The sequence below is a fragment of the Lycorma delicatula genome, chromosome 4 (genome assembly GCF_047948215.1).
Source record: "Lycorma delicatula isolate Av1 chromosome 4, ASM4794821v1, whole genome shotgun sequence".
In the NCBI taxonomy this organism is placed as follows: Eukaryota; Metazoa; Arthropoda; class Insecta; order Hemiptera; family Fulgoridae; genus Lycorma; species Lycorma delicatula.
The window spans coordinates 88,220,187-88,242,313 of record NC_134458.1 but is presented as its reverse complement, the minus strand read 5'-3'; the positions used below and the strand labels follow the sequence as shown (position 1 = coordinate 88,242,313).

General features: G+C 27.3%; 1 protein-coding gene across 14 annotated transcripts in view; it reads left to right on the top strand.

Moving 5' to 3' along the window:
- Window positions 1-22,127, top strand: part of GlcAT-P (Glucuronyltransferase P) — a 764,160-nt gene that overhangs the window by 606,040 nt on the left and 135,993 nt on the right. Inside the window, exon 1 of one of the 14 annotated variants that reach the window (XM_075363544.1) lies at window positions 16,886-16,976. The exons of the other annotated variants lie outside the window; for them this stretch is intronic. The gene's annotated coding sequence lies outside the window, so the exon portion shown is untranslated. Of the gene's footprint in view, window positions 1-16,885; window positions 16,977-22,127 lie in introns of those variants that run through there. 14 annotated transcript variants of the gene reach the window in all.

Genomic DNA, 22,127 nt, shown 5'->3' with positions numbered 1-22,127 from the left:
AGCGCGTTTTTATTATTGTTCTTTATGATTCCAAAGTTATCATTTCTAGTGCGGCTTTTCAAGCATATTTTGTTACACTCCGTCGATTGCTATTTCCTTAAAAGTCCTTTAAATTGTAATTAAATGATTATTACATATTAAAACAACATTATGAAATCTATAAACGTCTTGCAACGGTCTCTTTTGTCAGTAGTTATAAATTCACATCTTCTTAAAAGTAGCTCATTTTTGACGTATGTAAATGAAAACGGGATATTATTTGAAGAGGGATTAAGTAATAATATTAAGGAATTTCGTAACGGTAGAAGAATTTTAGATAAGAAATTTAGGAGGAGGGAAATATAAAAAACAAATAGTATTGAAAGTATAGAATTCCAACGATACATCAAGGTTAAAAGTTATTTCAGAATAGAAGGGAATGAAGGAATTCACCAAACTTGTTAAGGGATAACGTAAAATATTTGGATGTTTAAAGTATAATCACATGAAATTTATTTTTTACCTTGACCAGACCAAAACATTCCATCACTTTTACAACCTACAATCTGTTTAAATTAGGTAAAAATAGATATCAACGTTTGATATTTAAAAATTCAATGAATTTTTGTACTGATTGTCAAAAAGAAAAACAAAATTTATACATAAAAAAATTTCTCCCTGTATGTTCTTAACAATCTCGCTTAAATCTCTGGAGTCACTAGTCCAGTATAAATTTATTTTTTATCAGCATATTTCTTCTATCAATAAAACTAGTTTTTTCAGGTAAAAATTTAGATAAATCAATGTTTGACTTATAATGTGACATAAATATAGAACGTGCCTTCTTTTTCATGTTGTATTTAGTGTCATTTTTCTTTTTATAAAGGTAGAGATAGCTTTTATAAATAAAATTAAAAAAGTATTCTATTTTATTAATCTATCAATCAGAGAATTTTATTAAAATATCAGTGATTTAACTGAATTCGTTTCTGTTTAAGTATGACCACAATATAAAATCTAGGTAAAACGTATTTTATTAAAAAATATAATTCTTTAAATATTTTATTGTAACGGAAATAATTTTTTTAAATTCTATATAAAATATATAATCTATAAAAACATAAAATCTGTAACTGTAAATTTATTCTTTCTGATTTGATCCTTTCTTTAGGTATATTTATTATTACTAATGTTAACGAAATATAACACAATATGTTAACGAATATGACATGTTAACGTACATAATATGTTAACGAATACTTATTAACACACATGTAAAGTACTTTCCATGTAAATCATTAGTCTTAAAAATTAAATTTTTATAATCTAATTTCAGATAAAACATCGAAATTAGGTCATTGAATATTGAGTGCTTGGTACCATAATGGTAAAATATAACATAGCGTTTGTTTCAAACAACATTTTTATGTATATATGCATATAAATTTTACGGTTTTTTTCAAATATTTAAAAAATTTTACGTTTAAAATCTTTACGTTTAATGTAAATTTTTTTTCAATTCTACGTTTTATAAACGTAAAATTATAGATGAAGTACGAACAAAAAGAGAACTCGGTTATCCCTCCAACACTAAGGAAAGAAGTGGTAGTAAGTTTCGACTTGAAAATATAAAAAAATTAAAAAATAGAAAACTACATAAAGTATTTCTTGGATTTAAATTTATAAAGAGGCAGCATTGAGGAGTTATAAATAATTCTCAAGAAACAAAAGTCACGATGTATAAAGCACGTTTTGGTATTAAATCTGTTATTTTGTTTTACTTTCACAATTAACTTTTTTCTTAATAGTACCGCTTTTATTTAATTTTCATCTACCACCCCTTTTTAGTCTCAAATTCCAAAAAAATTAGATTTAAGTTTCATCACGTTAGCTACAGCGCAAGCCGCCGCTCTTTCAGCAAACTGCTATCTGGCGCGATCATACGTTCCCAAGCTCCTTCAGTTAGTGCTTTATCGGCTTTAGATCTGGTTTTATTATCTGAATATTTAGAATAAGCTACATCGTGCAGTTTACAAGCCTCATCCAATTTATTGATACCCCCGTCGCCACGCTTCAGCCTCTTATTTAATTTTGTATCGGGGCCGCAATAATTAAATCTCGGCATATGCGCCCCAAATGCTAATAAATCTACAGCCTTATTAACTACAGAACCGATAATACCCCGTCCTTTTTTCGTATTCTTTTTTTTCATATCTATATATAAAAAAAAAATTTTTATTCAAATAATTATTAGTATAAAATTTAAGATATTCTTTGTGTATCTAAATTAGTCGATTCAAATTCGAGCCAACTAAATATTTCATATAAGCAACAAAATATAATAAATGTATTGATGAAATAGACTATTTTGCGGTTTCTAAATGGTCAATTTTAGGTGGCCGGGATTCCAACCAACTAAATATTTCATATAAAATTAATTTTTTTACCACTTTTTTACAATAAACAGCAGTCTTCAACAACAACATTTTCAGGGTTAATGATTCTTTAATATGTCAGTTTTGTTCACTCAGATTCGAGTGAAAAAAATGTGAAACAGATTATTTTACAGTTTCTAAATGATGAAATCTAAGTGGTGAAAAAAAACTGATTATTTTTAATGAATGATATTATCTTTTAATTTTGTTAATTCGTTTTCACGAATCATTTCTGCAATAATTGATTTAATCCCTTGCATTTTATTTTCTATATATGGCATGATAGTAGCTTTCATGTGATCTTCTGTAACACGCTTATTTTTTCATCATCTATATATTTTTCAACTTTTCTTTTAAGCAAAGTAATTACGTCTTTCATAAACTTTCTAGTTCTATGTGCTTTTTAATATTTACATCATAGTCGGTTATCGCTTGATTTAATCTTTCCAAACCGACAAACTGTTCACTGAGATTGGTTCACTGAGATTGTGTATTCGTTAAACATACTTTCGGCTCGTTTAAAATTCACGGCGTCACCATCTTCAATCGAATCAGATAGATTAAACAATCTATGTTTTTTCACATTATAATTTCCATCATTAGTCATTAAAAACTCGATCCCCGGAGGACCTCTTCCCCCTTTCCTCTTTTTTTACCGCCTAATTTTAAACGTGACATTTCTATATATAAAAAAATAAAAACAAATATTCTATTCAAATTCCACTTTTTTCAATTCTTTAATTATGGATATAATTTCATTTGAAATAGCCTTGTTTCCGGCTTCGTACTCACTCACAAGTGTTTGCAGTCTACCAATTCGTTTGGATCGTTTCAATATAGATAAATTGGATTATAATTTAATTGCGCGTGCAGTAGTCCGCTACTGCTAAATTTTGATGTCGTTTTATATGGGAAAATTGATCTTTTTGGATGAAATTTTTTCGTCACTTCATTGTATTTAAAATGATTATTTTGATTTAACTACGCCAGCCTATGTTAGATGTGCACCAGTTTTTCCCAGCATTTCACCGTAAGTTACTAGATCTGTTTTATGAACTTTTTCTAGGTCGCGAAACATTATTGAATGCAGTTGGGCCGCTTCCGGTGGCGGAATTTGATCGTTTTCGGTATGTTCGTAGTAACCGAGTTCTGGATTTAACAATATTAGTTCCAATAGTGTTCTATGCAGAGGTTGATGTAAAGATTTTGAAAAAATGTACAGATTTTTAAACCGTAATCAGTTTTGATAAATTAAAAGATTAAAAACTACATTTATTTTTCCACAGCTTGATGGACCGCATATAATGCATCTCATGCATTATTATGCGTGAGATGCATTAAAGTCAGTGAGATTGCTGTAAAGTCTAGTAACAAGAAACTGTGTTTATACTGTTTATAATTACCACATCCCCATGTTGCATTTGCTTTTAGTATAGGGAACTTTGGTTTTTGTTATATTTCCTTCATTATGTCTCTAATTATGAAAATATGTTAACTGTTAAATAATAAGTTGTTGTCACAATTTACAAGTTGATAAACTTATGAACTCTACTGATTCGATATATATAAGGCCTTTTTGACAACACGTACAAAATATCTTAATCGTTATTAGAAGACCGAAATTATTGGAATAAATAAATTTTTCCGCGTAAAATAAACCTATACGCTATACTGAAGTATTATTTTTTAATACGTTGAATTTGTGATTGATAACTTTTAACTTACGCAGAATAACTAAAAATAATTTTTTTTTTCGTAACTACTATTCATATGATGAATAATAAGAACGGTTTAAAAAAAATATATAGTTGTAAAGTCTTTATGCTACGAAACAGAATAAATAAAACGCCGATATCCGTGGCGGAGTGATAGCGTCACGGCCTTTCATCCGGGTTCGAATCCCGGTCAGACATGCCGTTTTTAACACGCTACAATATTCCATTTCCACATCCAATGCACAAGGTTCAAGCTTATGTGGTGATATTGAGCCAAAAAAATAAAGAAAAAATGAAACCGAATAAATTACTGAATAATATTAAAAAACATCACTTAAAAAACATTCTGTTGTACTCTATTTTTTGCAATAAGATTATGTGACGTTAAATAAAAAAAAATAAAAGTATTTTTTCAAATAGTAGATTTTTTAAAAGTTTAAACTTAGACTTGTCAAGTATGAATGTCAAAAAAAACAAGATATAACTCAACAGGTTAGGTCATCACAATCAAAGAGAATGTGACTAAGCGATACACGATAACTACGCGTATGAAATGCGCATCATCAGACAAAATTTAAATAAAAATAATGCGTTAAAAGCATAACCACCAAATAAATAAATCTTCACGATGGATTTTTCCTCACTCTGACGATTGCCGTTGAAATATAGTAAAGATAATTTTTGATAACAACTAGCAAAACATAACTAGTTGGGAATTCTTGGGTTAAGTTCAAATCGTATTTGTAACTTATCGACATACCGTATGTTTCATACTGCATGTCGATCGTTATCGACATACTGCGTGTTGTAGATGAATACATTTTCATACATTTTACAAAAATATCTGTATAAATAAATACATATGATAATAGGAAAAAATTTTCATATTTTGTCAGATTTTATAGTTTTATTGCCAAATGCGCAAAGGTAATAATTGTGTATTTAAAGGAATTATTTACTTTTTATTAAAAACTAATTCCTTAGTAATGTCGGTTAATTGAATCTGTAACACTGTTAAAAAAAATTACAATTTTATTATTAATACATGTAACAATAATACATTTTATTGTTATTCTAAGTAATTAAACATAAAATTAATTATTTGTGTAAGAAATAATTTAATAACAAAGTAGAAAAAAATAGATAAAAATAACAATTGAATTAAATTATTACTAAGCCGCAAGTAAATATTACGGTGCACATGTATTGAAGACAGAAAGTAACACTGAAAGAATTTAATTATTTTCTTCATAAGTTATCATGAAGGTTGAAATACGTACATGATAGGACGTGAGTTGTTTACCACTTGATATTTTATCCTCTGTATAAAATTTCTTAATATTACGAAATACTTAATTGAATTAACATTACGCAAAGATATTTTTCCGTTTTATATATAATATACATTACACATGTGTATTAACCCGATTGTAGAAACGGAGGGAGCATTAGGTGTCACGTATCCATCCGTTCAGATAAAAAATGATTGTTTGCATTTCCAATAAAATTAACTGATTATTTTAACAGTAAATCTATCCTTTATCTTAAATGATGTTTTATTATCAGAAATTTATTTTGTCATTGTATTGATAAAGACCAGTTTTTTAACCGAAAAACCAATTTTTTTCGAGATTGGACTAACTACCACCCCGCATCCGTAAGTTTGTACTAAGACTGACTCTTTCCTCCCCGTTAACCTTTTAAGAAACGATGATGCGTTTACATTAAAATTTATATCTGATGTTAAATTGTCGATTATTTAATAACTATTTTAATTTTAATACTTAATAAAATTTATTAAATAAAATAGTTTTTTAAGATATTTAACGTTTAAAAAAAATATATTTTAAAACTATTTTAACTATAATAAAAAATATCAACTAGACTATTTAAATCAGCTATTTTTGACTTTGTAAATAAAGATTCATTAACATCAGTGTGAAAACTCCATGGCGAAAATTACAGCTTCATGCTATAAATGAGGTATTTGGTTGGCCATTTACGTGAAATCAGTGGCTGTTACAAAAACTTACCTGTATGTGAAAGAAAAAACTGATTCATTATTGAAGCCGAGGACCCTCAGGGGAATTGTAAAACAATAATATTATTCCGTGTTAAAGTATAAATAAAAGCAATATTTTTATGCTTATTAAGTGGATACAGAGATGTTGGTTAAATTCTTTTGCGATATTACTAATTCTTTTCAAGAAAATCACCACTAAAAACCTTTCTGATGCGTTTAGCCGTTATATTATTAAAAGTTTTGATCTAATTAGGGTGCAGTAAAATATAAACAGAGAATGAATGTTACAACTTGATATTCTCGGATTAAAAAAAAAGAGAAATGGCAAATGAAAATGAGATTATTAAATTCGATAATCATAGAAATTGATATTTAACATAAATCTTTACCGTGAGAAAATATAAAAATTAACATTTATTTACTGCAATGTCGACAATTAACCTACCAATGATATTATAATTTTCTAATTGTCACTGAAAAAACGAAACTAATATTCTGATACCGATCGAATTACACATATTTCTAGTCAAATTTATATATTAAAATGCCAAATAATGAGAAAACGAAAGTACGAAACTATTTTCAAAATGTTATAAAGCAAAATTTCTAATAAAATTCCTTCGTTATTATATTTAAATTGTTACCAACCGATCACCAAGTAAGAATATATATCTAAATCCTTTTGGTCCTGTTTGTTAAACGTACGGAGACTAGAGATCACTCAGTCGGGCTGTATTTGCGGCCTGAATGAAAAATTTCCAGGGTCCATTTCGTTCTTCTCGCGATTCTTTATTAATAACTAAATACTCCGTCGGATCATAGTTTAAAAACTGCAACATTTACTTTTGTCTGGTATGATCTCGTGTTTCGACCAGTTTCACTTTCCGGTGAACAATATAAATTAAATATCGCTAAATGTCGCTTGATTTTTTCCTAAAACAGTTATACGAAATGAACTGTAAAATTGTAAATTTAATTATTAAGTCCGAGAAAATACACTTACTACTCTCTCGAGTAGTAAAGATATCACTCTTGCTATTTAAAAGTACATAGAAATTAAACTACAAACACGTTACTTTTTGACGTTTACAGTCACCTACAAACAGTTTCTTGTTTGAATCTGTCAAAATGTGCTAGATTTATTAAAAAAAAAAAAAAAACATCTTTTCACATACTGAATTGAAATCTTACAATACATAAATACAGTGGGTTGTATACATATATAAAAATATTGAATCATAAATGGACTTGGATCGGTTAAGAAATATTTTTGTTATGCGTATCGGATAAAATATTGGTGATGATAATTCTTTCTCTTGTGTTTGTTCAAAATTAGTTGTCTTCTGGCTGGTTCTCAGCCTTTGGGTATGATAAAATGTAAAGTTCTGTGATTGCATGAAATAATTTTAACCTCATTTAATGCTTTTTTTTTTTAGTTTTGTGTACATGATATAATTTTAACAACATTTAGAGACGGTACGTATTTTATCAGTAAAAATTTGTTGTATTCCAATTGGTAAGTGTTATTCACACTTTAGGATTAGTTAAAAAACGGGGATTATGATCGGTTGGAATTTACAGCCTATTAATTGGTCATTTCATTTTACAGTTGTGATTTGTGTGAATTAGTTACTTTTTGTTTGGTTAATCGTATTCTTACTTGTGATTGGTTAGGAATATACAGTATTCTGATTAGTTGGTTACTGATGTGATATGTGAGAGGGGCAGTGAAACGTTAGTGTAATCTGCGATATGCTGGGATGAATGTGTATTTTCATTGGGCTATTTCATATCGTGTGTGATTTGGGAGGTTAAGAATAGTGACTGAGTCATATTTCATTCTTTTACGCACATTAAGTGACAAAAAAACTTCTGTATTAAGTTTGTTGTTTCTTTATTCAGTTGCTGATCATCCTGCAAAACCTACAGAATAAAAAATTAATTAAATCAATCATATAGGTGACACTCTGGGTTTACCACTGGAATTGCCTAGACAGAGTGAGGCAGCACTAATTTTTAATAATAGTACAATTTGGTGAAAATTTTGTTTAATTTTTGTCCCTTCATAACGGTCACTTATGGAAATTGGAATGTGAATAAAATCATAGATTGTTTAATGTATCTGATTCGATTGAAGATGGTGACGCCGTGAATTTTAAACGAGCCGAAAGTATTTTTAACGAATACACAACCAATCTCAGTGAACAGTTTGTCGGTTTGGAAAGATTAAATCAAGCGATAACTGACTATGATGTAAATATTAAAAAGCACATAGACGCTAAAATACTGATGATGGCTGAAGAAACTAGAAAGTTTATGAAAGACGTAATTTTTTGCTTAAAAGAAACTTGAAAAATATATAGATGATGAGATAAATAGGCGTGTTACAGAAGATCACATGAAAGCTACCATCACAACATATATAGAAAATAAATGCAAGGGATTAAATCAATTATTGCAGAAATGATTCGCGAAAACGAATTAACAAAATTAAAAGATAATATCATTCATAAAAAATAATCAGTTTTTTTTCACCGCTTAGATTTCATCATTTAGAAACTGTAAAATAATCTGTTTCACATTTTTTTCACTCGAATCTGAGTGAGCGAAACTGACATATTAAAGAATCATTAACCCTGTAAATGTTGTTGTTGAAGACTGCTGTTTATTGTAAAAAAGTGGTAAAAAAATTAATTTTATATGAAATATTTAGTTGGATGGAATCCCGGCCAACTAAAATTGACAATCAAGAAACCGCAAAATAATGTGTTTCATCAATACTTTTGTTATATTTTGTTGCTTTATATGAAATATTTAGTTGGCTGGAATTTGTACCGACTAATTTAGATACACTAAAGAATATCTTAAATTTTATGCTAATAATTATTTGAATAAAAATAATTTTTTTTTATATATAGATATGAAGAAAAAGAATACAAAAAAGGACGTGGTATTATCGGTTCTGTAGTTAACAAGGCTGTAGATTTATTAGCATTTGGGGCGCATATGCCAAGATGTCATTATTGCGGCCCGGGTACAAAATTAAATAAGAGGCTGAAGCGTGGCGACAGGGGTATCAATAAATTGGATGAGGCTTGTAAACTGCACGATGTAGCTTATTCTAAATATTCAGATAATAAAACCAGATCTGAAGCCGATAAAGCACTAACTGAAAGAGCTTGGGAACGTGTGATCGCGCCAGATAGCAGTTTGCTGAAATAGCGGCGGCTTGCGCTGTAGCTAACGTGATGAAACTTAAATCTAAATTTTTTGTTAGATTGAGACTAAAAAGGGGTGGTAGATGAAAATTAAATAAAAGCGGTACTATTAAGAAAAAAGTTAATTGTGAAAGTAAAAAAAAAATAATAGATTTGATACCGAAACGTGCTTTATATGATTACGAATTGGTTAAGTATGCAAAATAGTTGAAAATTCCACATTTTAGATGTGTTTTTATGCGAGTTGCTTTACCTAAAAAGATTAGTAAAAATGAACTCCCTATAGTCAATTTAGATTTATCAAACGGACGTGGTACACATTGGAGTTTTTTTTTTTAAATGTATAAAAATGTAGAGTATTTTGATAGCATCGGCGGTGTACAGCCCCTTAGAGCACTGAATAATTATTTCGAAGAATCTATGTAACATAAAATATTACTATATATAAAGCCTATGGCAATGTAATTCGTGGTCAATTACGTTTTTGTGTGGATTATTCAGAATAATATATTAATATTTGTTTTAGTTTTTTCATAATAGAGATATGACACTTCTATTATCGATTAATGGTACTAGTTTGGTAATTAATAGTACATATTTCCCACCAAACGATCTTTCAAAAGAACAATATAAAATGGGTTTACAATAGTTGATGAGGGCAATGGTTGATGACAGTATTCGGAATGTAGAAGAAAATAAAAACAATAGATTATGTTTCGCATTTGATGAGGACGTAAAAAAAGATGAAAACAATAATAATTATGTGCTAAATAAAAAACATTACCTAACTATACCGACGGGCAGTTATGAGATTGAAGATATTGGTGAATATATACAATCCGAAATGAAGAACTTTAAACAAACCGTTTTAATTAAAGCAAATCACACTACATTACAGATCGAAATTAAAAGCACAGTATTGATAGATTTTTCAAATAAAGATTACAGTATCATAGTCTAATGGGTTATGGATCAAGATTACTCAAACCGAATCTAACACACATATCAGATCAACAAATAAATATAGCTCCTGTAAATTTAATACGTGTTAAAATATAATATTATTACGGGTAGTTTCAAAGATGGTAATCAAAACATATTATGAATGCGTTTCCATTAGTCGCCAATCACGGTGATATAATTGAAGAATACCCATTGAATATTATATTTTTACTGTTAAGAAATTAGCAATTTAAAGATACACTTGATCGATCAAAACAATTTATTAAATTTGCGCGGCGAACAAGTCAGCGTGTTGTTGGTAATTCAATTTATGTAAAATAAATTATTGGAATTGAATTTTTACTCTTAGATACAATATGCCTCTTATATACGATAGTGATGATGATGTTGTTGTTTTTAAATGTTACAAATTGATTGACAGAAGCATAAAAAAGTTAAAATTTCTAGGACTTGAAATCGTAAATGGAAAATTAAAATCTATAAAACAATAAAATTTGCAAGACTAAAAAAGCTGATACTGAAATCCAAGCTTCGACGTTTAACCGATAGGAAAGACCCGACGGGAAAATCCGGACCGCGGCTTTTTATGAGATTTGAAGATAAAAATGAATTATTACGATTTTTGTTGAAAAATCTAGTTTATGTGAAATATTTTGCGACTAATTTTTAAAAAAATAAATGATTGAAATTGAAAATTAATTTTTTCTTACATAGATTACATAATGAATTATTTAAGCGTTGAAAAATATAAACGTTAAGACGAATCGCTAACGTATAAGCAATACCATAAACATTCTCCATTTGTAAATAAATTCGATACGGGTGCGCAATTAGAATCCCTTAAATCAACCGGATGTATATACTGTTCCCGGTAATAGTTTTTGGTTTGTTGTGGGAAACCTGTAGGCGAAAATGGGAGAAAATCAGCAACATCAGATTTAGTAAATTTTGCGGGTGAAGTTTTATTCGATGAGATTAAGTATTTTATAAACGGATAAGAAGTAGCCTGCCCTAGAAATGTGGTTGTAACTGTTCAGTTTCATATCCTCCTTTCTTATGATAAACAATCTATATAACTCCTTTCTTCTTTCTTATGTTAGGGATGTAGAATGTAGGGGGTATACCGAAATGAAACAACTAGCACTTTATAGGGAATCTTGGAGAGCTGCATCAAACCAGTCAAATAACTGAAGACAAAAAAAAATGTAAAATTACAAATATGCTAATCCACGTTGAGTACAATATATTATTTTACTTATAAAATGCTACTGTTAAGTCTTTGTTGTGTTTTTAAATGTGTTGCTGATCAGTTCAAAGATATAATTCATTACCTAAAAAAGATGTTAAACTGAAATATATTAAAAGGTTATTTCAATTTCTAATAAATGTAACTTTAAACAGTGAAACTAATATAATAATATGTACAAAATAATAATATGGAAAGGTTACAAATAGTATAAATATATCAATATATCTAAATCAATTATGAATTATGCGTAATAAAATATGATTTAACACAGTAACAAAGTATTTATTAAATCCAACTGCAAATGCGTCGAATACTGAAAAGTGCATAGGGCACGTGTTCGCACAGTAACAACGATTATGAAAAATGCGATTTCAGCGACAAAATCTTTACTTTCATTGGCTGAAAGAGCCGGATGAATGAATGGTGAAAATAAAATCTATTCGGACAATGATGGCAATTTTACTTTGTGTATACCATTATATCAATGTAGATGGGTTTTTCTGAAGATTATAAAAAAATAATCACAAACAATTGACAAGAATTAGTGTTGAAACGTAGTAACTAACTTTTTAAAATTTAGCTTATATGATTCCTCTCCGCATAGGGGTGCTATAATATATAGCATTATTTTTCAGTCAAAACTGCCCTAGGACGCACCCTTTACGAGATATTTTTAGACACCGAAGAAAATACATTAAAGAATCATAACTTGAAAATAATGCTTACAAAAGATTGCAAAATATGTGAATGTTGCGAGCAAAAGACTGCAAAATATATGAATTTTCCTCCAAAATAAAGTGGGCGTGGCTTAAGTCATACGACCAAAATGCTGCGCTCTGATTGGCTGTTGTGCTCAAGCCCTCCAATTATACTCGTATCTACTGTTAAATAAAATAATTCTAACTTATATAAATAAAAGGATAGATTTTTAATAAGAAATGATTAAAAGAAACAGCAGTATTGAATTATTATATATTGGCCAGTGTTCATACAAACTGCTGACAAACACTACCACAACCCCCTTGCCGCTTGTAAAGCTAAACCATAAATATCAGGTCTAGTGAAATGGCAGCATAACTCACTTATTCGTTCAGTCGATTTATTTTTATTTTCATTCGTTTACCGATTTTTCAGTATGAAATTTACACCGTTGTGCGTAAGTAAAAGTCTTAAACAATTACGAAATTAAAATTGTGAGTTTTATTTTATCCACCGGTCAACGTAAATCGTTCATACTGCTTTTCATAAACTATTTAAATCATAATAAATATTTTTTTATAACTATACTAGAGGTAAAAATCGCTAAGCACGCTGTGCAATAATTGAAAGAACGAAATTAATGATTGTGCAAAAAATTACTTTATTCAAAATATTTTAACTTCCTTGGTTGAGGAGTTTCAAATATTTATTTACTTTAAACAATAAATTACGGTACCATTTGAATCGTATTCAAATTAACGACTTCTAAAATAGAAAACCAGCTTTATAATACCGAGTTATACTATTTATTCTACATCAATTATATACCGAGTAATCATAGTTTACTTTAATATTTGTTGTGTAAATTATCTATTACGTTAAGTGAACAATTTTATATCATATTTATTCTTGGCCAAACAATACGAAATATTATATTGTCGTAGAATGGTGCAATGCAGTCTTGTTGTTAGGATTACATTTTACAATGTACAAATTTCGTATAACATTATTTGTATGGAAGTAGTAGGAGTAAAGTAAAATTGAAAAAATAATAAAGAAAAAGTGAGAGAAAGAGACCCTGAAGGAGAGAGATTGACTAAGAAAGGATTAGAAGGTTTATGAAACGACTCCTCCAAGCTATGACAACAATCGCCCACCATATCCTTTAAAACGCTAATCTTATAACATCCGTCTCATTGCAGTCTCTCTTTTAACAATTTAGTTCAGTCTATATAAATTGTTTATTGTAAGAAATAATTTAATTATAGTAAATAAAAAAATAAATACGTCATTTAAATTTAATTTCATTATTAAATGTAAAGAAAATATTAATTATTTGTATTCAAAATATTAATGTAAATGAATACGTAATCCATCCATTATTTTAAGTAATTAAAAAAATAATTAACCATGTAAAAGTTCTGTAAAATAGATTGTTTTAATTTTATTGTATATACAATTCGTTACCTCTTTACTGGAATATTTATTATCTTGACAAAATTAATATGTTCTGTTTTAATCATAAAAAAAATCACCCTGTTTATTTTGGTATCTTTATATAGCACATACGTAAATTAAATTTTCAAAATTCTCACAACGCATTTGTTCGTTTACATAGCGTCTCTTTTACAGTTGTTTCCTTATTACTCTCGTATGACCTAATAATATTTTTTTTTATTTCTTAGCTTTAAAAAAAGGGTCATAATATTTCATGACGTTCCTCAAAATATCGAAAGGTCGGTAGATGCAACCTAGTAAGACCGGGAAAATGATGATCTGAAGCTAGAACAGGTGTTATTCCTAATCAGTAAGAATAAAGAAGAGGCTTTAAAGAAAAAACCAGTTATAATCTGTAAACACGCAACCTTCTAAATTAGATTTTAATGATAAGAACAAAAAGATGATTAGTAAAACGATTACTTGTGTGTTCTGTGCTATATCTATGTAATGTTTCCAGTAGATAAAGTACGTCAATTCCCATAAAAATTTTCTATATACCTATATACATATATATAAGTAGAAGTAGTAGGAGTAAAGTAAAATTGAAAAAAGAACAAAGAGTAAGTGAGAGAAAGCGACCCTGAAGGAGAGAGATTGACTAAGAAATGATTGGAAGGTTTATGAAATGACTTCACCATAATAGAAACAACAATCGCTCGCGATTTCCTTTAAAACTGCGTTTTAAAGGAAATTGTGTATATAATTTGTTTACCTCTTTACAATAAATAAATACCTCTTTACAGTAATATATTTTGTTTTAATCATTAAAAAAAATCAAAATGTTAAAATTATTGAATATAAACTGCTAAAATACTGTTTTATACATTTTGTATTTCTTTTAAAATTATTTTCAGTAATTAGCGTTTTTGTTTTTAAAAAGAATGTTTATCTGGTACAGAAAGAATAATACGATTTTCTGTATATTTTTCGTCTGTTTTACTTCAATAAAAAAACGATTTTTAAAAGTATTTATTTACATTTTACCGGCTGTATTTACATTAATTTTCTCAGAATTAAATCTTCTACAAATTTTGTTATAAATATTCTGCATTTATTAGTCATTTAACGAAACTATGTACTACAAATCTATAAAAAACTTGTTTTTCGACACCGAATTTTGTGTTTTACGTCGGATATCTTAAAAATTACAGGAGTTACAGTTCTGGGACCTGTTTTATTTTATTTCCCAGCTCAAATTACATAAGATACCACCAACTTTACTCCTTAATTTGGGTCCCAAAAATCACAGTAGGGATTTTTTTTTATTAGAAGAGCTGAAATCCGAGCGAAATATTTTGCTAGCCGTAACCCGAAAACAAAGCTTTTGCAGACCTATGTTTATACAAACTTTTTTCATTACTTTCAGAACATGTCCTGATAGTTTATCCATTCCACGTGAACACTCTGTATATTTTATATTTATATATAGAGAGAGAGAGAGAAAGAGAATGAGAGAGAGTTTGGGAATTACAACTGATATCTAGTCACAACAACAGAAAACAACCAGTTAATTGATTTCTTAAAAATCAAAGGTTTTAATACAATAATATAGAGTGACAAGTTAATTATTATGATATTAACATACGATTGAAAACAAGAAATTGATGGTCTTCAATTACTTTGAATTACCAGGCATAGATATAACTGGATAATAAAAAAAATAAATAATATCGAATAATTAACTATGTGACTGGGTGTAGTAATTAAAAATGTTACATTACACTTAACTCTTACTTTATAATAACCATGTCTCCGTTTCTCACAGATCGTAATTTAGTCAACGGTTTAAAATATTATACAAAAATAATATATTATAAAAAAATAATCCGTGAAATACGACATGCTCTCGATTAAGCCATACTGCTTATCAATAATATAATTATCTAGAAAAATTTATACATAAATTTTTCTAGATTTTTCAAAGTTCTAAAAATTTAGTGGTGTAAGAATCATTCACATCAGTTTTGTGATTCCGTAGATTTAAGTAAACGTGATTCAAAGATACAGACGGTAAAGTGATTTATAATTAATTTTTCTTAAGTCATTTTTTTTCCTTAAAAATTAATGTATTTTTTGCAGTTACATGGAAAATAGGTTTAAAAATATTGTATATACATCTGCTTCTTTTCTTTTGTTTTTAAATATCTAACTCGTTAGATAAGTTGTGCAAAATTATAAATGATATTACAGTAAGATTTGTCTAAAAATTACAATGATATAAAATCAGTAACTTAGCCAGAGTTCTTTTTTTCTTAACGAACTTATGTAATTATTCCATTATTTTACATTTGTTCCGTTATTTTATAAGTACGAAAAGTAACTTGCGACTTATTAAAATAAATGAACAAAACGAATTAAAAACTTTTTTTAATGTAGCTAATACAATAACGTAAGCTTACATTAAAATTAATTACTGAAATAAATTTTTTGATAAACTCAATTTACAGAGAACAAAATATTATTTTATTATTTTCTTTTCTTAAATCTTTTTTTTATTTACTAAATCCAGCAGAAAGTTTCACTTATTCGTATCCAGACACTTCCAAACAAACTCTTATCTTTGGCCCGCTTTTTGCAAAACATTCAGTAATTATGAATTATAAAGTTATTTTCAGAGAAAATAATTAAATTCTTTAAATTGTTGCTGTAAAATATTTTTTTTTTTATTGTAAGCTTATTTTGTGTATATATATATATATATATATATATATATATATATATATATATATATATACAAGTATATATATATATATATATATGCTTTTTAATGCTAACTTTTACAATCATATTTGTATAAAAAAAATAACTTTCCTTTAAAATAAAGATCAAGTTTAAACCAGAGGTAATAAAAAATTATCGTTAATATATAAGAAAAATTGTACTACAAGCTAAGAAAAATCACTTTTACTGACGTTAAACCTCTAGTGTACTTATTATAATAAATAATTTAACCAATGATGCAGTGGAAGGGTGTGGCTTCTGATTTATCTAAACAAAGTAGTGACGGTGAAGAAATAGGAAGAAGGGATGACGGTGAGTAGGAGAGACCCCAGTCGGCTTCTTTTATTGCACTTGGTTTACTTTATTGTTTCTTTAATCATCAGTTGTACTATGACGGACAGCGGATGGATTGTCGCTGATCACATAACCTCTTTATTTATACAGAGAAAATTGCCAGACATTACCCGCAATCAGGTAGGCTACAAGTTATTTACGTATTTACGATTATAATACGCAAAAATTTATACTGAAAAGTTAGTATATTTAAATTTTTTTGAGGATTATTACTTTATTCCTTTTTTTCGGAGAGGAAGTACTTTTTTAATATTATTTCGTTATATATATATATATATATATGATAATGAAATATATTAATTTTTCTTTTTTTTTCTCCTAATTTTTTTAAAAATATATATTTAATAAACAAGATAGTTTTTTATTTTTAAACATAGGAAAAATGTAATTTTTCTGGTTTTTATAAAAATCTTTTGGTTATTAAACAGCTTATATTTAAATAAACGCGTGTTTCACCCTCTAAAAATTTATAACAAAATAAAAAAATCATCATCTCACTTTTTTTAGGTTTCCCCAAGATTAATTATTACAATTATACAAGCTTATAAATAAATACTCGTATTTTAGCGAAATATTAAGTTACTTTAAAGGAAAATAAATGATTTTATTACAAATGAAAATGTATAAACAATTTACACTATTTGGATTTCATAATGAACATTATTTTGTCACTGTAATATACTTTTCAACAAAAGACATAAGATTAATAAAAAAGATGTATGAAATAAGTTATAAAATATATAATAAAATTAATGTAAACAAATCTCTACTTTCTTTTTATTATATATATAAAATAATTTATTAACTCTTTTCATAATTATTATTTATTTATATAGAAACAACCGGCTGATTTCTATTAATTGTTACTGATGATGGATGATAATGAATCTTGTTGCATGGGAAAAAGTCATGGGTGACCTAGACTCGAACGCGGAACCTCCGGATGAAATGTAGAAACACTACCGCTCTACCATGGAGATTGGCGGAATCGTTAACAATTTTTTTTTCAATTAACAAATTATAATAAATACATTTTTTAGTGTAGGGGTTTCACGTGTCAAGTTTTTATTTTTTTAATTTCCTGCATTTATAATATGTATTATTTAAAAATAATGAAATTTTAACGCCATAAGATTGTTGTCACCGATATTTTTAAAATTCTAATAGATTAATAATCTTGTTAATCTATTAAAATTTAATTTATTTATTATTTTTTTTTTTTTTTTTATAAAATAGCTTATTAAATTTTTCAATCTATTTTAGGCATCTTTGGAAATTTAAATTGCTAAATGTGCAAGTAAATTTCTATAGACTATATAGGGAAGTTTCATATTATTCAAATATGTATAATCTCAAAGTTTTCTGAAAAAATCTGGGCCGATATTAAAAACTCCACTTTTAAAATTAACAAAATCATAAAAGAAAAGTTTATTTTATAGACTTGTCATGCTTTACGAAAAATGTTATCTTCAAAAAAAAATGTCTTCTGGGAACTTCTGGGAACTTCTGGGAAGAGAAAATTAATTTGGTTTTTAAATAAACTTTTTAATTTAATTTCTTTTTTTTGTAATATACTTTTCAACAAAAGACATAAGATTAATAAAAAAGATGTATGAAATAAATTATAAAATATATAATAAAATTAATGTAAACAAATCTCTACTTTCTTTTTATTATATATATAATAAATTAAAGTTTTTACTTAAATTAAAATTTTACCGTCGATTTACAGTTTTTTATCTGTCATATGTAATACATGTATTATTAATAAGGAAAATAAAAATTTATTTATTTATAGGAAATTTATTGAAGAAGAATTGAAGAAAAGAATATGAAAAAAGGAGAAAAGAACCTTATTATTTATTAAATGAAAGAATAAATGACATTAAAAACAATAAAACACAATGAAAAAAAAATTAATAAAAGATTTCACAGAATAAGTGAATTGATAGGAATTGAAGTAAATTTTATTTTGTTAAAAATGAAGGTACTCTTTGTAAATAAGATTTACTTAGGTTGATTTAAAAACGAAATTTATTTCATAAAATTATAAGATTGTTGTAAAAACTAAATTAATGAATTTACTATAAAAATAAGAAATATGAAAACTAATTTATTGGTTTTATAAAGATGTGATTTACTTAAAAATCATCAAAATACGTAATATTGATACGTTTTGGTATACCATATTGGCGACAATACACTTGTGATAGATCTAATGTATTTTAAAATTCTTTCTCTAATCTTAACTAATAAATTTAATATTTTAAATACCGGTTTTCTTCACAAAAAAATAACTAAGGTAGCTCAGTTATTATAACAACGGTATAAAATACGGAAACTGTGAATGGAAATCGATTTTTGACAGTTTTCATTCGGCATCGTAATTTTCGAGCTACATATTATATAATCATGCATAAAAATCATCCGCTTGACAAAGTAAATAAATAAAAATAGTATTTTTTCATTCGCTAATCGTGCCATAAACATTAGTCCAGTTATATCATTTCTGATAAATTTCGAAATTAATAACTGAGGATGGTTTTTATTTATTTTCTATTAACCTATCAAATTTAATTTAATTAAAATATTATTATGCAGAATTTATTAAGAAATATTATTATTTAAATCTTTCTTTACAAGAATAAAATAATATTAAAGAAAAGAATTACTCGTTTTTGATCATTTTTAAACCGACTGAACTGTAAACATGTGTGAAACGTCTCGAAGAAATTTAAATTATCCCTTAACTTATTAAATAATCGAATTATTGTTTTTTGTTCAGTTTGTAAGTTTTTGGATATTCCAGGCATCTGTCATTTTTCTAATAACAGCTATTTCGGAAATAGAAGGAATATTACTTCTTTTTTTAAAAGTGATAAAACTGGAATGTTTGCTTTAACGAGATAAATAAAAAAATTTACATAATAAATAAAAAATCCGGATGCGAAGATCGGATCCGAAAACCTAAACGTCAAAATAAGATGTAGTTATTAACTACTTAGCCTTTGCCGGTAACCTGGCTCTTTTAGCTGAATCGCATGAAGACACAAACAGAAGAGTTTTCATGAATACCCCAAAAAGCAAGTTTATAGGTATCCTTTACCCAGACGGGAATAATGACACATCATTTACACAAAAGACAATAGGGACTAAGTACGGAAAGATAAGTACCTAAGAGAGATTATAAGCAGAACAGCAATAGATAAACTCTCAATTGAAACAGGAACAGTAAAACTGGAGAAACTTAAATTAATCTACAAGAAGAAGAAGAATCTCTCCAAGATCGTTAAATTAAGACATTATACAACTGCAGTAAGACCGGTAATCTTATTTGACAATGAATTATTATTCCTAATCGACCTTAAAAATTGCTCAAGACCGAAAGAAGCTAAGGAAAATTCATGGTCTTAAGGTAATACGAGGAAGGATACAAACTGAAATAAAACAAGGAGATTTACCAAAATTAAGAAGATCTATAAACAGCGATAAGGAAAAGAAGGTTAAATTTCTTGGGGCGTATGATTAGGATGGACCCAAACAGATGAAATAAATAAATCATTGACTTGCTGAGGAACATGAAAAGCAAATCAAATTACTGAAACAGATGGCGAGGACCTCCAAACGATAGGCTTGAAAGTATAGGACTGTTGTAATAATTTACAATTTAAAGGTTCTCGCGACAGAAAAAGAAAGGACAGAAAGAAAATGAACAGATAAGAAAAAACAAAGCCATGCCGTTAAAAATGAGAAACTCATGGAAGAAGAGAAAACAAATAGAAAGAAGTGATATTTGCGTGGTCCTAAGTTGCCTTTTTAAATAAAAAAAGAAACATAATTACGTCACTGATAAAGTGATAATTTATATAAAAATATGATTTAATACTTCCTAACAATGTGGCTGCCGTAACTTTAGCAAGAGATTTATTAGTTTGTGTATAATCTTATTAGTAGAAATCCATAAGACTAGCTAACTATTCTATTGTGTGTTATGCTCTCAGTATTACAGTTTTATTCCTCTCTAAAACAAGCCTCGCTTACTACGAGTATACTCGTATGTGTCCCCATAACAGTAAAGAAATTAATGCTTAGATCGTCCGGACACGCGTAGCAATTATTTTAAAATGCATTTTCTTTAAATATCATTTCGCTCTTTTGTAATAATGTTTATTATTAATACTGAACACATTTGTTTATTCAGTCAATCAAAACGAACAAAACAGCTTTTTTTTAATTTTTAGAAATAATCGTTTATGATTGAAAAAGCAATTTATTGAAAGATTACTATTGATTGAAATATCATCGATCCAAAATCATCCAAATTAAATAACGGCAATGAGAAAAGATTAGTTATTAATTTAATTTGATTTTTTTCTGCGCTTTTCATACGAGTGTAAAGTCAAACTGGAATAAATATTTATCAAGAAAAGGGTATTTCTTTTTAGTTTTTATCAAAACTGTAAAGAGAGATTCAAATAATGAAGTAACAAGATAAAATTATCCTCAGTTTTTTACCTTATTTTAAAACTAATTATTAAAAAGATTAATGTAATTATTATTCGTTAAAAGATTACATTATTTTCATTTTTTGATATTAACAATAACTGAATAAACTGTTTTTTGTAACAGAATTTACGATAATTTCTGTTAAACTTATTTAATTAATTAAGTTTCTTCAAACAAAGCTTAATTTAAGTTTTATCTTATTTAAACTTTCTAATTTCTGTTTAACTGCCTAGAAATGTTGTGCGATGGTGTTATTTTGTAAAAAAGAATTAACAAATAAAACAATAGCTGCTTTTATTTTAACCTTAATTATGTTTTAACTGTAACAATATTTGATCTCTAATATAAATGTACACCACTTGAAATTGTAAAAGCTGATATATTTTAAATAATCTTACAAATGATAAAAAAGATGAGAATTTTATCCTGTGAACTTCATTTAATTAGTCTAAGAAAAAACTTATAATTTCTTCGTTATCCTACAAAAAAATCTTTATTTATACTATGATATAAGAAGTCGTATTAGTTAAAAATATTCTCGATGTCTTATTTTTTATAAGCCTAAACATTAAATATTATACATTTTTTGTTTCAATAAAAAATAGTATTTATGTGTGTGTGTGTGTGTGTGTGAGCGCGCGCGCTAACATACATATGTACACAATTTTAAAATGTGTCTAAATAATTGTCCGATATAAAAAATGTTCAATTTTTCTGTACTCGATGAATGCAAATTAATAATTTTATGAAAATATGATATATTAT